Source organism: Psammomys obesus, unplaced genomic scaffold (assembly GCF_907164565.1).
Source record: "Psammomys obesus unplaced genomic scaffold, mPsaObe1.curated_primary_1811, whole genome shotgun sequence".
In the NCBI taxonomy this organism is placed as follows: domain Eukaryota; kingdom Metazoa; phylum Chordata; class Mammalia; order Rodentia; family Muridae; genus Psammomys; species Psammomys obesus.
The window spans coordinates 10,798,572-10,817,003 of record NW_026596256.1 but is presented as its reverse complement, the minus strand read 5'-3'; the positions used below and the strand labels follow the sequence as shown (position 1 = coordinate 10,817,003).

The window sequence follows — 18,432 nt, the reverse complement described above, 5'->3', positions numbered from 1 at the left end:
AGGTCTAGGCACCTGTTAGGAATTTAACGGAACATCATTAGAAATCATCTAGTTGACTTTTTTTTTTTTTTTTTTTTTTTTTTTTTTTAACAGTTGTGTTTGGTTCTACTCTAGGTCTCTGGGCCATTCAGCTTCCAGTTCCTGGCTCTCCAGGTAGTGTCTGACACCGGCACCTTCTCATGGCTTGGGCCTCAAATTAGAGCAGTCGTGGGCTGGCTGCTCCCACAAATTCTGAGGCACCATTGCCCCAGCACACCGTTACAGGCAGAACAAGTCGTGGGTTGAAGGTTTTGTGGCTGAGTGAGTGTCCCAGTTCCACCACTAAAGTCTTGTCCGGTTGCAGAAGACTGCTGATTCATGCTTCATATTCTCCATTATTAGGGGTCTTTATGAAGGCCACCCTCATAGGTTTCAGGAAGTTTCCTCTGTAGTAGGTTTCCACATCACTCCGCAAATGCGATTCCAGTCATCTCTTTCCATACTCCTTCTTCCTTTCCCACCTGATTCCCTATGTCCATGTCCTTACCTGTCTGTCTCCAGTCCACCCTCAGATTCTACTCTATTTCCCTTTCTCAGGATAATCCATGCATCTTTCTCCTTATTACTTACTCTCTGAGTCTGTGGGTCATATCTACTTTATTCATAATAGCGAGAAACTAGGAACAACCTAGATATCTCTCAATTGAAGAAAGAAAATGTGGTTTATTACATAGCATCTGTTCTTTTTCTTTTTCTTTCTTTCTTTTTTTTTTTAGAAAAATGGAGGAGGAATGGATCTGGAGGAAGAGGAGATGGGAGGATGGACTGGGAAGAGAGGAGGGAGGGTCAACTGTGGTCAGGATATAATATATGAAAGAAGAATAAAATAATTAAAATAAAATACAACTAGAAAAAAAATGACAACATGAAATTTGCATGCAAATGGATGGAAGTAGAAAAAAATTATCCTGAGTGAGGCAACACAGACCCAGAAAGACATACATGACATGTACTCATTTTAAATGGATACTATCTGTTAAGTAAAGGAAAATCACACTACAGTCCACAGACTCTGAAATACATTTTAAATCAAGACACTTCAATAAAGGTTTTAAAAATGTCTTATCTCTCAACATATCATTTCCTGACATAAGATCCTCAAAAAGAACATTATTCTACAGTCAACAGTTATTACTTAAATACATATAGCATCTATAATTTTCAAAGAGCATGCCTGCAATGTTCTATAAATAAGTAAATTTTTTTTAGACCAAGATGAAAACACAAGAACACATGACTTGGTAAAGGCATAGTTGAGCTTTTACACTGTCATTTAGAGTCTGGCACACCTTCTTCCAGACAGCAGGATTTTCCAGATGACATGGTCTTTACCATATTTTTAAAATAAGAAAGAAAGCTGTTTCATCATCCACAAGAATTCAATAAGCACAGACCTTTCCCAGTAAACACTGAAAGCAGGGAAGGGACAGCCATCATCCTCAGGAACTAAAATAACAGCAAGTGCCTTGACTAAACAAAGGGGAATTGAGTTGGTGCCACTTGTTTTAGAAAATCTGTGTCATGCTGAACTAGGATGAGGACAGATAATTGCTACCAATGAAAAGTCAATATGTGACCAACGTTTTGGCACTGTGCTCTTAGCAAAGCAGGAATGTCATTCATGGGAGGAGAACTATAGAATGGAGCTGCAGGCATATTCTGAGCCTCTTTGTCCTGGCTTCCACACCTTAGTGACTAACCTGATCTCAGCAAACACACCCTGAATTTTCTCTAGACAAGTTTTCTAGTCATTGATTTCTACACAGGACTATGGAGTGAGAGGAAATAACCCAGGCACACTCTTGGCTAAAACTGGAAACAACAGCCAAGGGAGAAACTGATGAAGTAAACACTTACTCACATCCTGCTGTGGAAAAGGAAGGCATAGCTCAGGGATAGAACAGCAAAGTACCAATAGATATGACGTCAGAGTGTGTCATGGCGAGGTCAAGGTGGATGTTCCTTTTCAGCTGGGTGTAGACAGGTGAGATAGACTCTACTTCCTGTCTACCATTTGATCCTGGTCAAAACTTTATTTATAACTAATGTCTTTAACCTTTCCTGGGAACTTTTTAAAGCTACTTATATTTTCTGAGCTTAAAAACAAAAGTTGATTGAATGGTAAGCAAAGCACTTGTTGCCTGGAGGAAGGAGCTGGCGTGTGTGTGTGTGTGTGTGTGTGTGTGTGTGTGTGTGTGTATGTGTGTGAGTCTGAGTCTGTGGTATGTATGTATTCCCTCTAAGAGTCACATTCCTCTAGTTTTAACTTTGCAATCAGCTCCTTCAGGCAAATTACAACTGTTCATCATCTTATTTCCCTATTAGTCAAATGAAGATGATATTGTTTGTCTCGCTTTACAGAAAGACAAGAAGAATCTAAAGAGATAATAGCTGTGAATATATTTTGAAGAAAAAAGTGCTGGGCAAATGCAATGATTACTGTGAAAAGGAAGCAACTCGGCTGGAAAACTGTAGGTTTAACGATCTGTATGGAACCTGAGAAATCAAGAGCAGCCTCTAATCTTGCAGATGGGAAAACTTTCTGTAAAGAATACTGAAATGATCAGATAATTCCCATAATTTTAGATAATGATAATAATTGTAGATCTTACTCTGGGCTGAGTGTACTGATGTTTCACATCCATTTCACAATTAATCTCTTCAGTATCTCCATTAGAAGAAGAAGAGGATGAGAAAATAACCACCCAGGGCCACACTACTTAGTAAAGAGTAAGTTTTTGACTTCCACTGAAGGAGTTCCAGTGCCAAAACTTATGCAGGGAACTACCTTGGATGACTAATATGAATTAAAACAAAAACAAAACAAAAAACCAAACCTTCATTCTGTCTTTGATCTGGAAGAAGGTGCCTCACCAACAGGTAGAAAGCAGAACTGCAAGTCCCTACAAAATGTCTGACATCTGAAGACTTTGCTGCTAAACGAACCTCATACCTTTGGTTTGCCTTCTGTTAATATCTTTAACAGATGCTGTGCTGTATAAATAGCGCTATTTTACCTATTTGCAATCTATAACTAACATAAACTATAAACCATTAGAAATGGAAACACTCTAATAGTCAAATAGATTCTCATGCTTTTCCATGGGCAGGTATGATCCCTAACACTATACACTGAATAGATCTAGCCTCTGTGGCAACAGCACATTGTGGACATAATAAAGTATGACTTCATTTGAAAATCAGTGTATGTTGGAATTTACAGTGTCAACATTTACCTTTGCCTGGAGGGTTTTCAGAAGTACTCTAAATGTGACCACTTTTGTGTCTTAGGTTCATGAGAATATCCATAAGAGTTAATTGTAAATGCAACTTTTATCCACCTGATTTGATTGTCATCTCAGAGGCTTATTGCTGAATAAACTCGCCCCTCTAGTTCTTTCTGAACTCTAGCTGGATGGTTCAACTCAGCTGTTCTGGCTCAAACTCTTCTCCATGCTCATGTAATGCCAGATTCATGGGACCCTCAGAGACCACCAGGAGATGACTCGATGCAATTGCAAGAGAGCTTTATTATGAGAGCGATCGAACTCAGGACCCAAGTCTCACTGATGCAGCAATAGAGAAGTGGGACCCCGAGCTCTGGGTGAACAGGATTTTTAAAGGGAAAGTCTGTGATCAGGGGGGTTTCCATGGCAGCAAGCAGGGGGGGCACAAGCCTTGGCATTGCAGAATTGGGTGAAGTTTAGCAGGGCAGGGTCACCTTTTCTGAGGCACACAATCACAATGGCTAAGGCAGATAATCACAATGGCTATTTTTCTAAACCACATCTGAAACATTGGGGAGAATTTTCCCACCAATTTCCAATCAATTCCCATTGATTATTGCCAGGGAGTTTCTCTCTATTTCTATAAAGCATTTATTCTGTATTATTTCCTGAAGGCTGTTGCTAGGAAAGTTAACTTTGTTCTCTGCCAAGCTTACATTCTGTGATATTTCCTTGTACCTGAATTCAGCTCCCAGTCAAGATGACTCTTTACTCAGGTTAACTATACCCAGGCTAACTTAAATTCTTCACTCACTGATTCAATCTGGCTTCCCTTGGCTTCTTACTGAATTGTTGCGCTTGGACTAAAACTAGCATTGGCAATTTGTTCTAATCTTCTGGCTCATTCTTATTCTGTGATAGTTCTGTCTTCACCTGTGTCTAGCTTGTTCTCCCTACAACCTGTCACAGTAAAACTGTCCTAGTATAAACTACGTTGGAATTCCATGAACTGAACTGCCATGGACTCAACTCTACTGCACTGCCTTTCAACTGACTCCCCACTACTGACTGAACTGAATTCAACAGAACTGCCTCTTCTCTCTTTCTGTGCCTCTCTCTTCTGTCTCTCTCTTTCTGAGATAGGGTTTCTTTGTGCTATGTAGGCTCCTTTGTCCTGGAACTCACTCTGTAGACCAGGATGGCCCTGAAGTCACAGAAATCCTCCTGCCTCTGCCTCCTGAGTGGTGAGATTAAAGGTGTGCACCACCACGCCCAGTCCTTAAATAGCTACCTCACGTCTCTTAAATAGCTTCTCTTTCCTGTGCAATCCTCATGAGAGTTGGCATATTCTATTCAGTCAAATCTTTCTCTGATTGACTTTGCTGCCCCTCAATTAGACATTACTTTCAAGCATGCATGCTTACTTTTATTAACTAATCTTCCTTTCTTGTTTGGAATTAAAGGTGTGTACTAAGGGCATGTCTGTATTCCCACCAGATAATGCTGTAATCCAGGACATGTCTGCATTCCAGCCATATTATGTAGACTGAGAAGGTTTTTGGATGTGATCCCTTGCCAGAGCAGCCATGTTGCTGGATTTAAGTCCCTCTACAGTTGCCCTGTGTGTCATGCACTACCATTGTGTGACGAGTGGATATGCTAGTGGAGCCTGGGCACGGAGCTTAACTCTAGGCATTTAGATGGGGAAGGCTACTGGTTGAAGAGCCATACCCGAGGAATTACACTGATGGAGCCTCATTGGCACATGCCCCTGACTTCTATGATGAGGCTGTGAGCTGACCGTTCTGGATAATTAGAAACATGGGAATGTGGTGGTGCTCGGGCTCCTGGTGTGATTCTCTGACGAGACCCGTGTCATTCATTGGTGAGCTGCCACACTGCGTATCATGGACGGAGGCCTACCATCAACAGGATACTGTGCACATGGCAGACCAACACTCAAAGGTTTCCTCCTGTTTTCTGTCGCATTATTTTCCTTAGGGGAAAGCAACTGTTGTGTCATTGCATCATGAGGACACTTAGGAAACTCTGTGGGTCCATACTGAAAGAGCTGAGCCCCAACCTCAGGCAGCATTAATTTGCCACCATGTAAGCAGGCTTCAGGTGACAGTTATCTGAGTCACATCCCATGCAACCCTGTGGGAAACTGAGCTGAACTCTTCCTCTAAGCCATCCTGAATTCTGGGCCCTATGCAACATAATTCATTTTTATTGTTTTAAGCTTCTTGGTTCTAAAAGTAATTTGTTACACGGAAATAGGCTCAGCAGAACATTGAAAAATGCATATCTTAACCTTTGTACTCAATTTAGAGAGTATTTTTCAACCATAATTTGAGGACGAAAGCAGCTAAAATGGCAGGTTGGTGTATTCTTTCAAAATGCAGTTCATGCCTATGTGCATCCACAAAGTATTACAGATCAGTAAATTATTGATCGCGTTATAATGAAGTCATTACTATGGAACTTCTTTAACTTACCTTATTTTTTATTGTTTTTTTCTCTTACCAGTTTCTCCCTGAGGAGGATAGGAAGAGGATCAATTACTTAACTGATAAGAACTCTCCAGAGACAGACCTATAAGAAACAGATGCATTAGATGAAACTACTGGGCCTAGATTCCTCCAGGGGATTCTCTAAAAGATGGCTTTTTTCCCTTTATTTTTCACCAGGCAAGTAGTGATTAACAAAACCTCATTCTTTCAGAGGGAAGACTGAAAGTGGTAAAAGATGGTTAACCTCACAAGCTGCCTGCTACAGCCCAGCCTACCAACAAAAGGTTTGTGCTAAGGCTCAGTCAGTCACAATCTGCACATGAAGCTACAATCACCGACAACATATGAAGGTTTTGGTTTGGCGTTACTACCAACTGTGTAGTAAGTTATAGCTGATCCTCTGAGCTGTGTGGTGAGGTAAGCACATCACCACCCATTGGCTGGGCCTTTTCCAGGGCTGCTTGGCCAGCCTTGCTCCATTTGTGAGGATCTGGAGCAGTGTTCACTTCCTGGGTTTAAGATACATAGAGCTTTGTTTTCCTTTAAAGAATGCATTCTTGGGTGGATAACCTGGGCTACAGAGGAAACTAGGTCAGCTACAGAGTAAAACTCTGCCCCAAACAAGTGAACAAGGGCTTTGTTTCTGAACTCCTTCAGATGGAAAGCCCTGTTGAGACAAAATGCTTTTTCGTTTGTTTGCTTGTTTTGATTTTTTTCCCCCTTTTGAGACAAGTTCTCTATTTTTTTTGTATAAGGTGGTCTTGAACTTCTGGCAATTCTCCTGCTTCAGCCTCTCAAGTACTGGCCTTATAGGCATGAGCTACCTTTCTCAGATTGCAAAATTCATTTTTATATGGGGTAAAGTTCTTTAATTTCATGAAAAATGCTCAACACTTTTCATAGATGAAAAGATGCCCAAACATATGGGTGTGTGAAGGGGGGCTGTCTCTGCAAACCACATCATGGCCAGCAGAGGTAATGATCCCCCAGAGGCAAGAAGGAAGTCCGGTTCAACAGGACTCAGTAACTGATGTTGGTTCAAACATCTAGAGTCTGACACTAAAGTTTACTTTTGGGTATATTTAAGTACTTTACAATTTGGAAAAAAGTTTCCTGGTGCACAATAAAGCTGAAGGCATAATTGTATCAAAAATCTTTTCAACGTACATGCCATTTATTCCAAGAATATGGGTTCTGTAAATACACTACATGCATTATCTTAAGGGCCTGAGGGAGAGTCTGTTGTTGTCTCAGTCATACAGATAGAACAAAGGTCACTAGGCTATTAAGCAGCTCTGGTCTTATTAGTAGGGGAGCAGGAGGCAGGTGTGGTCTGGCTCTAAAGACAGTACAGAAGTCACCTAGGCTATTAGTCATCTCCATTCCCAGCCTTCTGAGTGGAAAACAGCTTATACATCCCTTTCTTTGAAGAGTAACTCTGTGTGTTTAACATTCTTGGTTCCTCTGGTGCTTATCTGTGAGCACAAGGACCTCTGTGCCTCCAGCACAAATTACACATGGCAAAAAGAATGGTATCGGTAAACAAAACAGGAGGCAAACAAAGTTTTTAAACTAAAAATAATTAAAGAGGGTTTAAGATGATTCTTTTCTCAGGGAGTTCTAAAGCTCCCTCATAGTTTCATTCATTTACTTTTCTCACCATGGTGCCCATTCTGTTTTCTGCACTGAAAACAAAACTTCCCAATCCAAGATGTTAAATTTACTATGCCTAAGGATACATGATACATGGTACCTGACTTTTGCTCATAGCTCCTGCTGCTCTTCACGAACACACTGAGTTATAGCAGATTGTTCTAGGTTCAACTCCAAGTCTGTCATTTTTAGGAACAGACTCATGGCTGCTCCCAACATGGGGAACAGAGTCATTTTCCTGTTACCAAAGAGTGAGTGTGGGAAGGAGAGGTTGACTCCGAGGTGGGCAGTGTGAGAGTCCATGCAGCTCACATGTCTAACTCTTATCCAAATGAAATCTGAACAGAGAGAGAGAGAGAGAGAGAGAGAGAGAGAAAATTCACTTGAGTAGAAATTGCTTTATGTTTGGCTCATAAATTTCTGTAAAAATATAACACTGACTTTTAACCAGATGTTATTTGTTAATATTAAATAAGAATTGACTTTTGGTTTTCAGGATTGTGAATCAAATCTCAGGCCTCAAATACATTAAGCAATTACTCTATCCCTCAAGCACAGATTATAGAATTGCAACACTATCTCCCTATAATTCTTATTGTATTTTCATTAACAATAATTTCTCTTGGTAGTGTAGTGGTGGCACAAGCCTTTAGCCCCGGTACTTGTGAGGCAGAGGCATTCAGATCTCTACAAGTCTGAGGCCAGCCTATGCTACATAGCAAGTTCCAGGACAGCCAAGGCCATACAGAGAAACCCTGTCTCAAACCCTCCCCACCAAAAAAGCTTATTTTTTGGCTAATGTTTCAAAGGGAAACTTTTTTTTATTGATATACACTATTTATGTACATATCTGTGCAATGTGAGGGTTTCATGTATGAACATATACTAGAAAAAGATTGCATCAAGCTTGTTAACACCTTGGTCACTTCAAATTACCAGTGAGATTATGGAAAGAGCTTTAAACATTTATCCTAGCAGTTTTGAAGCATGCAGTTTACTGATGCCATAGAACAGATCATTTTAACCTATGTCCCTAACTGAAACTCTGAACCTTTGTCAAATTGACAACCTTTGTCAATTTATTTGGATGTAGAACTACCATGGATACACATCTCTGAATGTGTCTGTGATGGTCTATCCAGGAAGTTTTAAATGAAAAATGAAGATCTAACCTGAATGTGGGAAGAACTATCCTGTGATCTAAAATCCCAGACTCTAAAAAGGGAGAAGACAAGCTAAGAACCAGCACTCGGCTATCTCCTCTTCCTGTCTGAGGATGCAATGGGACCAGCTGCCTCAGTTCATACTGCTATGCCTCCCCACCATGATGGAGGATGCCCTCTTCCTTTTATTTTCATCTCTATTCTATTGCTATGAAGAGAACTATGACCAAAGCATCTGAAGAGTCACCATAACCAAGGCGACTCTTACAAGAGAAATCATTTAATTGGGGCTTGCTTTGTCTGAGGCTTAGTGTATGATCATTATGGCAGGGAGCATGGGGGTATGCAGGCAAGCATGAGGCTGGAAAAGTAGTTGAAATCTACATCCTGATCTTCAGCAGAAAAAGAGAGAAATAGAGACAGAAAAAAAGACAGACAGGGGCAGGGAGGTGGAGGAAGAGAGGCAGAGAACATGAGAGACAGACTGGGCCTAGCATGGGCTTTTGAAACTTTAAAGCCCATCCTCAGTGACACACTTCCTTCAACAAGGCCACACCTGCTCCAGCAATGCCATACCTTCTAACCCTTCTCAAATAGTGCCACTTTCTGGTGACTAAGAATTAATATATATGAGCTTATAGGGGTCATTATTATTCAGATCACTGCATGCTTCAAATATGATCCAATTAATCTATCCCTCCCTTCAATTGCTTCTTGTCAGACAGTCATAACAACAAGGACAGTGTCTGACACAGAATGTTCTGGTCCCCAGTTCAATATCCCTCTCTCTTTTCCCACTTCAGTCTATGATGACCAATATTTTGCCTTGAATCTGTGAGATCAAGTCTTTCAGATTCCACATAAAAGTAGTATCATAGTGTTTTTCCTTCTCCATCTGACTTAATTTACTTACTGTTGAATCCATATTGTCACAAATTAAATAACTTTTTAAAAGTCTCTATAACAGTCTGCTAGGTGTATAGTTTCTTTATTCAGTCATTTATCTGTTGTCAGATGATTAGAGCTATTGAAAATTATGAGTAATAATGAAATGAACATAGAGGTATGGACATGTTGATTAGAATTTTTTCAGACACATACCAGAAGTGAGATTGCTAGATATGCTTATTTATTTTGTGAGTTTGATATAAGTTTGGGTCATCTGGGAAGAGGAAACTTCAACTAAGAAAATTCCTCCATAATATTGGCATGAAGGCAAGTCTGGTGGGCACTGGAATTGATGTGGGAAGGTAACAGGTAGTTCTGAGTTATGTGAAAATAGCAAGCTAAGTAAGTCATGGAAAGTAAACTACATTCTTCCATGGTCTCTGCTTCAGTTCCTGTTTTCAGGTTCCTTCCCTGCTTGGGTTTCTGCCTTGGCTTCCCTCAGTGATTGGTTGTGACTGGGACTGTAAGATGAGATAAACTCTTTACTCTCCAAGTTGCTTTTAGTCATGATCTTTACTGTAGTAATAGAAAGCAAACGGGGATACTAGATCTACGTTAATTCTGTTGCATATATTTTCACACATATATAAATACATGCTCTCCTATGCATGTAAGTATACATACTTGCTTGAAATCTGTAGCGTATTAATATTAGAAGGAACTAAATGAAGGCTTACAGCTAGAAGAAACATTCACGTGACGGAGCTATGAACTACTGCAATGGGGCACAGTAGATAGCTCCCTGGGGACCCTTCCAACCTGAAAAAAGCCACCTGAGCCCCAAAAGTAACTATGCTTTTAGCACCAAATTGAAGTTTTTTTCATGGGTACTTCCAAGAGGAAAGACACAGCTGAGTGTGCTTAATGTACTTAATGTGCTGGCTTATGCCTGTAATCACTTGGGAGGTCAAGAGAGGAAGATCTTGAACGAAGCCAGCCTGGAGTACACTGCAAGTTCAAGGTCAGCCAAGAATGAATAGTGTGACCCTGTTTCAATAAATAAATAAATAAATAAATAAATAAATAAATAAATAAATAAATCAATAAATCAATAAATCAATAAATCAATAAATCAATAAATAAATAAAATCTCTCAAAGAATTTATTTGTTGCTTTTTGGCTTCTTCAGATTGAGAATGGTCCTGTCATCAGGTTTATCAGGTTTATGTAAGAACACTTGTGAGTAATTTCTCTGTTATAGAATGTGGCTTTGTGTGCTGAGGATATGAGGGAGCAATGGAGTTGATTAAGACTCCATACTCATATCTGTCTATAGCAACAGTTATTTAAACGCACAGGTTAGGAACTTTAGAAGAATGTCTGCCTTGCTTGTGTATTTGAACCTTCCATGTAGATTTTATTCATTATGTTCAAAATTATGCTGAGTCAAAATAAGCCTAGAACTGGCCTGCACAATTCCAAGTGACAATGCCTTTACTTTATAATAAGAGCATATCTCATACTCTGACATGAAATCTTACCAGGACCAAAGCATTATTTGTCTTAGAACAACAACAACAAACCCACCTACCTACTATTAAGAAATGTTTGCTGTTTTGAAATGGTTCTACTTCATGGCACCTTCTCACCTTCTCATGCAGTTAACCGACTGCATTTTTTTGTTTAGACCACACCTCACTGATGCTCACTGGGCTAAAAGAGCACTGCCATTGCTGGTCTGTTAACTTATTTTGGATGTTGAGGAAGGCATACTCAGCAGGTTTTTAAGAGATCCACTTTGTTCTTGTCATTGCTTGGGAAATGCTGAAACTGAAGCACTCAGTAAAGGCTCAGTGTTTCACCTAAGACTTTGCAAAGAGCCTCCAAGTCAGAGCCAGTGAGTTAAGAATTCCATGTTGAATTAGAAATTAAAAATAGACACAGTAGTGAGAAATGTATTTAAGGCCCTGCCTACACTGCAGTTAGAATCATGTTCATGAGAATTAGGGATGATTCTTGCTAACCTGCTGTTAGCATAATTTCTCTGGCCAGAAAAGATATAAATATAAGACAATTTTCTTGGCAATTATTTTTAAAACTTATGAACTTTCTTACTGCTGTAGATGCTGTTGTGGTTAGCAGACATTTTCCTCTTTGTTTCGAAAGAATTAAGTTGAAAAGAATATGAAGTAGTAACATTTTAAGTGTTATATGATATTTTAATATTTTCTTGACTCAATATATCTGAGCTTGTCATTCTCTGTTTTATATAGAGAGTGCTTCAGTGCAATTTTTGTGAAATCATGAACGGTGCTTGCTCACGTTATAATACCATTATCCAGAACGATGTAACCCATCCATTCCATTCTGCACATATCCACACATGTACCATCTTGTGATATGTTCAATAGTAATAGAAATATGCAGTGAACATGGAAGTAGGAATTGTATGTCTCCCCATTTCCCATTTCATAAAGATTGAAACCATTCACAGAATAAAGCATGAGCCTGTTATCCCATTGGATCTTAAGTCACCATTCTTCATTAAAATGCCTGTTCTTACTATCTCAATACATTCTGCAGTGGAAAATTTATCGAATCCATTTGAATGCTGTAAGGTATGTTAGTGGTTTTGATCCTTAAACAATCACAGGAAGGAACTTTTAGTACTTTTTAGTCACCAGACAAAAAAGGAACTATTTTGGGATGAGTTAATTCAGATATAAGTAACTTATATTCTCACCCATCATTTGTTTTCTTCAGTGGTGTGGTTTTCCAGACATCTTCTCCAAGGCTGAGAAACATTCTCACCACATAATTACTAATCCCTTTTCTTTTTAATGCATTTTTTTCTTCTGATTAAGTTGCAAGGTCTTAGTTAGGGTTACAGTTGCTGTGATAAAGCACCGAAAGCAAGTTAGGGAGGGAAGCATTTATTTGTCTTATTCTTCCATGTCACTGTCCATCTTCAAAGGAAGTCAGATCAGGAACTCAAAACAGTGCAGGAACTGATGCCATAAAGGAGGGCTGCTTCCTGGTTGCTCCCTTGGGTTTGCTCAGCCTGTTTTCCTTTACAACTCAAGATAACCAGCCTGAGGTGGCCCCACCCACAGTGGGCCGGGCTCTTGCCCATCAATCATTAATTAAGAAAATGCCCTACAGGCCTTCCTACAGACCAGTCTTGTGGAGGTATTTTTTCAGTTGAGGCTCCCTCCTCTCACATGATTTGCTTATGACAAGATTCCTACCACTCTCCAGGATGGTCATGCATAAGTTGTAGCCTTCCTTTTTTTTTTTTTTTTTTTGGTGTGTGTGTGTGTGTGTGTGTGTGTGTGTGTTTGTAAGTCATGCATACTCCTGTGAATGTGGAGGCTAGAGGTTGACACTGGGTGTTTTCCTCTCCTGCATTTCGCTTACTTTGGAGACAGGCTCTCCTGTGAGAGATTCAGTAGGACTGTCCGACCAGCACACGTACTCTCCCACCTCTGCTCTTATCAGCATTTTTTCTATAGTGTTGGTGGGGACTGAACTTACCTCTTCCTGTTTACAAAGCAAGCATTCTACTGACTGAGCCATCTGTCCAGTGCCTCTTCCATTTTTTAAAAAACATCTTTCTTAGCTCAGTTCATTAATTTCATTTTAGCTGATATTTGCTTTAGGACCCATTATCCCACTTGCTTCCACTTTTCCTCATTTTTACCTCAAGTCTTTCTCATCTCAAAAGAAAAGTTCCCTTATTTTTTTTTTCTCATGTTTCTTTTACTTTGTAATCTACAAGGTAAATCATGGTAATCTTGGAGCAAGGCTAAATACAAAATATGGAATAGTTTTGGTTTGTTTCTAAACTCTTAAAAAGTTCTCAAGAGATACTTTTTAAAAAAATCTCTGCCTAACTCTAAATATCTCTTTAAGAAAAACCAGCTTTCCTTCAAATTATCAGCATGAAGACAGTGGATAGACAGCCAAAAGTGGCTGTACATGCTTGTAGCCTCAGCTTCCCTAGAGGATGAGGCAGGAGGATCACCAGAGTCCTGCAATTCAAGGCCAAGTTGTGCAAGAAAGCAAGATAAATTTCAAAGCAACACAAAGGCTAAGGATCAAGGAGAAACCATATCAAGTGTTATTGTTTTTCTTTTTTATTTAGTGATTTCTATAGTATAACATTTCCTTCTTCCTCATTTTAAGGAGAACATTTCAGTCATATTATAGTTTGGGTGGGTGTTAGGTGGCAGTGTCCACTCCTAACCTGCCTGAAAGGGCAGCCTACTGTTCTCTCCACAGGAGCTCTTCTTCCTTCTTCTCCTTGCTTTTCTGTCACCAGAGTGGTTATTTAAAAATGCTTGTCATGCCCATGGCTTCAACACTCAACAGACACCGTAGTGAGCATAAAATCTAATAAAGTCTATGGCTTACCAGCCCTGAAATTATGTGGCTCCATTACCCTCCAACCATATCTTACCCCTCTCTTCCCTAACTGCCCTGTAGACAGACTTAAGTGTCTGTCACTCTTCACACGAGTCACCCCACTCCCTGTCTCCCTGCAGATCTGTTCAGATTTATACTCATATGTCAGTTCAATCTGGCTAGATTTAGGTAGACAGGTGGGGAAGAAGATAATTTACATGTAAACATTCTGATCCAAAGAAAGAGAAACCTGTAAGTCATTAGCATAGAGTCAAGGCCAAAAAATCCCATGAGGGTAGTATGGGAAGGGGCACAAAAATAAACTCAGAAACCTAGAAACGAAGACAGCAAAAGGAAGGAGGGAGCAGAGAACACTCTCAAGTACTATGATTGGCTGCACCCAGTGTGGAAACACCAAGGTTTGAGCACACTTAAGAGTGTCGAGACTGGGAGGGGTAGGGTTTTGTTGCCTTACTGCTTTGTTTCAGTGAAGAAAATGTGTTTCTGGTTGTCTGTTCTTAACTCATGAATTTCCCACAAGAACTTTTGAATGTGGTTGTGTAGTCTTGGAATAACCTTACTGTGTGCCCACAGAAGCCCATAGTGATAATTTTTATGATTCTAAGCACACAGTAAGAAAGCCTCTGCGTAATGGTGGTGTCGCTTAAATGCTTTTACAAACATGAAATTGCTGCTTCCTGAGTGCTGGGATGTTGAACATTTAAAAAAAAAAAAACTTTCAAAAATATTTTCGTCATTTGTATTTCTTCTTTTAAAAATTATCTGTTTAGGAGTGGATATAAGAGGTTTGTTGAGCCCATTAGTGTGCTAGCCCAGATTCCTGCCGCTGTCATGCTGAAGATGCTTTATATAGTTTGGTCAGAAAATGAATTTTTGAGTATCAAATTGAAATACAGTTCACACAGGGGGATTTGAAGACACCAAATCAATGAAAGCCAAGAAAGAGAGGGATGTATACAGCTCTTCACAATATGATGATTATGACTGATATACATATTCTTAGAGCCAAAGTTATGACAGGAAGAGATCAAGGAGTTGTTCTTTTGATTACAATGATAGGCTTTCAAATCCTACTGTCTTAGAAATAGACCAACTGGAAGACCATGCATAGCCAAAGCCATTCTGCCAATGATAGATTCAAACACTGAAATTGATCTTCAACATCTAATTTCAATTCAAGATCATGGTCCAAGTCCAAGCCCAAGAAAGAAATGAAGGCTGAATCTTGTTCTAGGTCTGTATCTCATACCAAAGCTAGAGGAACCTCCAATACACGTTATGAGTCTGGCTCAAGATATGAAAAGGAATCAAGGAAAACAGAAACATCTAGATCCAAACCACAATAAAGATCACAGTCTAGGTCTACGTAAAAATCTAGGTCAATCTCTTAGACTATAGTCTCAAATCCAGTGGCCACTGATAGTTCAAATTATGATACTTTCTAGGTATGTATCATTCATTTACTCCTGGTTTGATATACTTAAATTATCAGGAATACAATGTTGCAATGATGCATAAAAAAAGAAACAGACACAGGTTAATTTTCTCGGTAGTGGGCAATGAGTATAATTAAAAGGAATATTGTTAAAAGATACATTTAAGAATCTAGTTTGTTTAATGTTATGGGAAGCTATTAATTTGTGGTGTCTGTATATATTTTTAAAGATTCTCACTTTTTTATGCTTGAAGTATTTGTTGAAAAGGTATTGGAGTGACTACAGTTTGCAACATTGTCCTATTAAAAATAAAATTTCATATTCATTTGGTGGAACTGGTAACATGGAAAAGTAGCTCGCTAATAAAGTCAAGTGAGTCAAAAGTGAAGTTGTAGCTACATTACAGCATTGACTGCTCAGACACACTTTGGCTCAGAGAGGACATGAAATGTCATTGCTCTTGGCTACTTTCCAGAACTCGATGGTAAGGCTCTATTGCTGAAGATATTACATACTTTATTCATATAACACAGAGAAACCAAACTGGTACTGATCTGAGAGATTGCTGCCTATTGGCTAAGTTTCACGGTGCTATGTACCTACTGGGGGAGAAAAGTAATTATTGGAAGATGCTCTATGTTCATACACATATTGGCAGTACTAAGTGGACTTCGTGGTTTAATATTATTATTATTATTTTAAAGAGATAACATATGGCATTGAAGAGAATAGTGGCAGGAGAGAGGGAAAGAATTGGACAAATACTCATTTCAACTATAATCTTTGTTTTTATAACTGGTCATGTGGCCTTAAAGCTGCTATTCATAATGATCTTTCTCTAATACCCATTCTGTATTTCTTCCTCTCTCAGCAAAAACCTCAGCAGGTCTTGGCTCTCTTCCTGGAGGAGTGACCCATACCTTCATTCCTGACGTTTCTATGTCCTTTTTCATCCTTCCTGGATTAGGCTGTTGTAGTTTCCCATTGACTTTAATCACAGGATATGGTAGCACCAAGAGTTGCCCTAAAGGATCTCCTGCACTGCAGATATAATCTTTCTTATCTCCATTGTGGAGAAGCAATCAAAATTTCCCATGGTAGTCTGGGTGAATCGCCCTCCTCATACTGTCATTCCTTTCTCAGCCTATTGGCTTAAGGACAACAGAAACTCAAAGTGGCCAGGGGAAGTCTGAGTTTCCAGTTAATAGAATGTTTGTTGTGGCTCCTGGCAGGAGTGCTCTGCTCTCTGGAACCAAAACTTCTAGGCCATCAGAATTTAAGGTCTTGAAAACAGGAAGCAAAAAGTTTCCTAGTGGGTCACTAGGGGTGACCCATTCCCTTTCTATCCCTTGATCCCTTGACCCATGAATCCTGACTATGGGAAACCCATAAAATATATTGAATGTCAATTCAAAGCCTGTACTGTATTTTGGAGAACCCTGGCCCAGCACTTCAGGCTGCTGCCACCTAATTGGTGTTATAATTGTGTTTTTGAGGGGTTCGAAAGGGGTTCGAGTCAATTCCTGGGCCTGGGACAAAATCACAGTCCTTTCAGAGCAGAGTCCAGCAGCAGTCCCCTACCCAGATTAACCTTAGAGTGTGACTAGGGTCACATAGGCCCTAAGAAAGCCCATGGAATGTGTTAACTCCCCCTCCCCCTTGCTACAGCCTAACCTGCACCCACGGGGGTTGGGGGTGTCAGGTGTCTCCCAGGAAGCCAGACCTAACCGTTTGCAGTTTTGGTGCCTAAAAACAAATCAATCATTTTAAAGGTCAGCTCCCCTAGAGACCCTTTCACCCAATCCTGTAGCCAAGTCCTACACTTTCCTGATTGCGTTTTGACCCCTTAAAAACCCTGTTCCCCCAGAGTTGGGCGTCGCTTGCCCCTTTGTTCTTGTAAAGGGCAGCCACCCAGCTCGAGTTTGTAATAAAGGACTCTCCTGTGTTTTACATCGGACTCAAAGCCTGTCAGTCATTTGGGGACTCGCCATCTGGGTATTTCATTTTCAAAAGGCCATTCCATCTTTCTATCAGGAAAGCTGCTTCAGGATGGTAGGGAACTTGGTAAGACCCTGGATTCCATGATCATCGGCCCACTGTTGTACTTCTCTGCTTGTGAAGTGAGTTCCTTGGTGAGAAGCAACTCTGTGTGGAGCACCATGATGGTGGATAGATAAGATATTCTTTAAGTTCAGAAATGGTGGGTTTTTTGACAGAAGCATTATGGGTAGGAAAGGCAAATCCAAAACCAAAGTAAGTACCTCCTCCAGTAAGAACAAAGTGTTATCCTTTCCAAGGAGGAACTGATCCAATGTAGTCAACCTACCGCCGCCAGTTTGATGGCTGGTCACCCTGGGGGATGGTGCCATATCTGGCACACAATGTTGGTTTCTGCTCTTGGCAGATTAGGCACTCAGCTTCAGATATAGCTAGGTAAGTCTTGGTGAGTGGAAGTCCATGTTGTTGAGGCCATCATAACCCCCATCTCTGCCACCATGGCCACTTTGTACACAGGTCCATTGGGCAATGACAGCAGTGGCTGTGGAAGGAGATGGGCTATCAATAGAATGCATCTCCTATCTACCTGGCTACTTAACTCCTCCTCGGATGAAGTCACCTTTTGATGAGCACTTACATGCCTCACAAGCATCTTCACATCCTTTGTCCATTTGGAGAGATCTATTCACATGCTTTCCCTCCATATGTGTTTCTCATGAAGTTTTCATTCTTTCTAAGTCACTGACCATCCAGCCAATCCATGAGTCAGTGAATAACTGCACATTTGAACATTTCTCCTTCCAAACAAACCATATGTCCATGTGTACCGACCGAAGTTCAGTTTGTTGTGAAGATTTCCCTTCATCAGAATTTTTGAGGCTATCCCAGAATGGGGTTGTAATGCTATTGCTGTCCACTTCGGGGTGGTGCTTGCATAACGCTCAGAGTCGCCAGGTCTTAGTCGTCTCTTTCTCAGTCAACTGCTCACAGGAAACAATGAGGCTATAGTTGCAGCAGACAGCATTGTAATAGGAGTAGAAACCACAGGCATTTGGGCAGCTTTTTCATGAAACTTGCTTGAGCCTTTGGA

The 18,432-nt window shown here is 40.2% G+C and overlaps 1 pseudogene; it reads left to right on the top strand.

Moving 5' to 3' along the window:
• The first annotated feature begins 11,915 nt into the window (after nt 1-11,915).
• On the top strand, nt 11,916-15,328 carry LOC129668689 (serine/arginine-rich splicing factor 10-like; annotated as a pseudogene).
• The last annotated feature ends 3,104 nt before the right edge of the window (nt 15,329-18,432 follow it).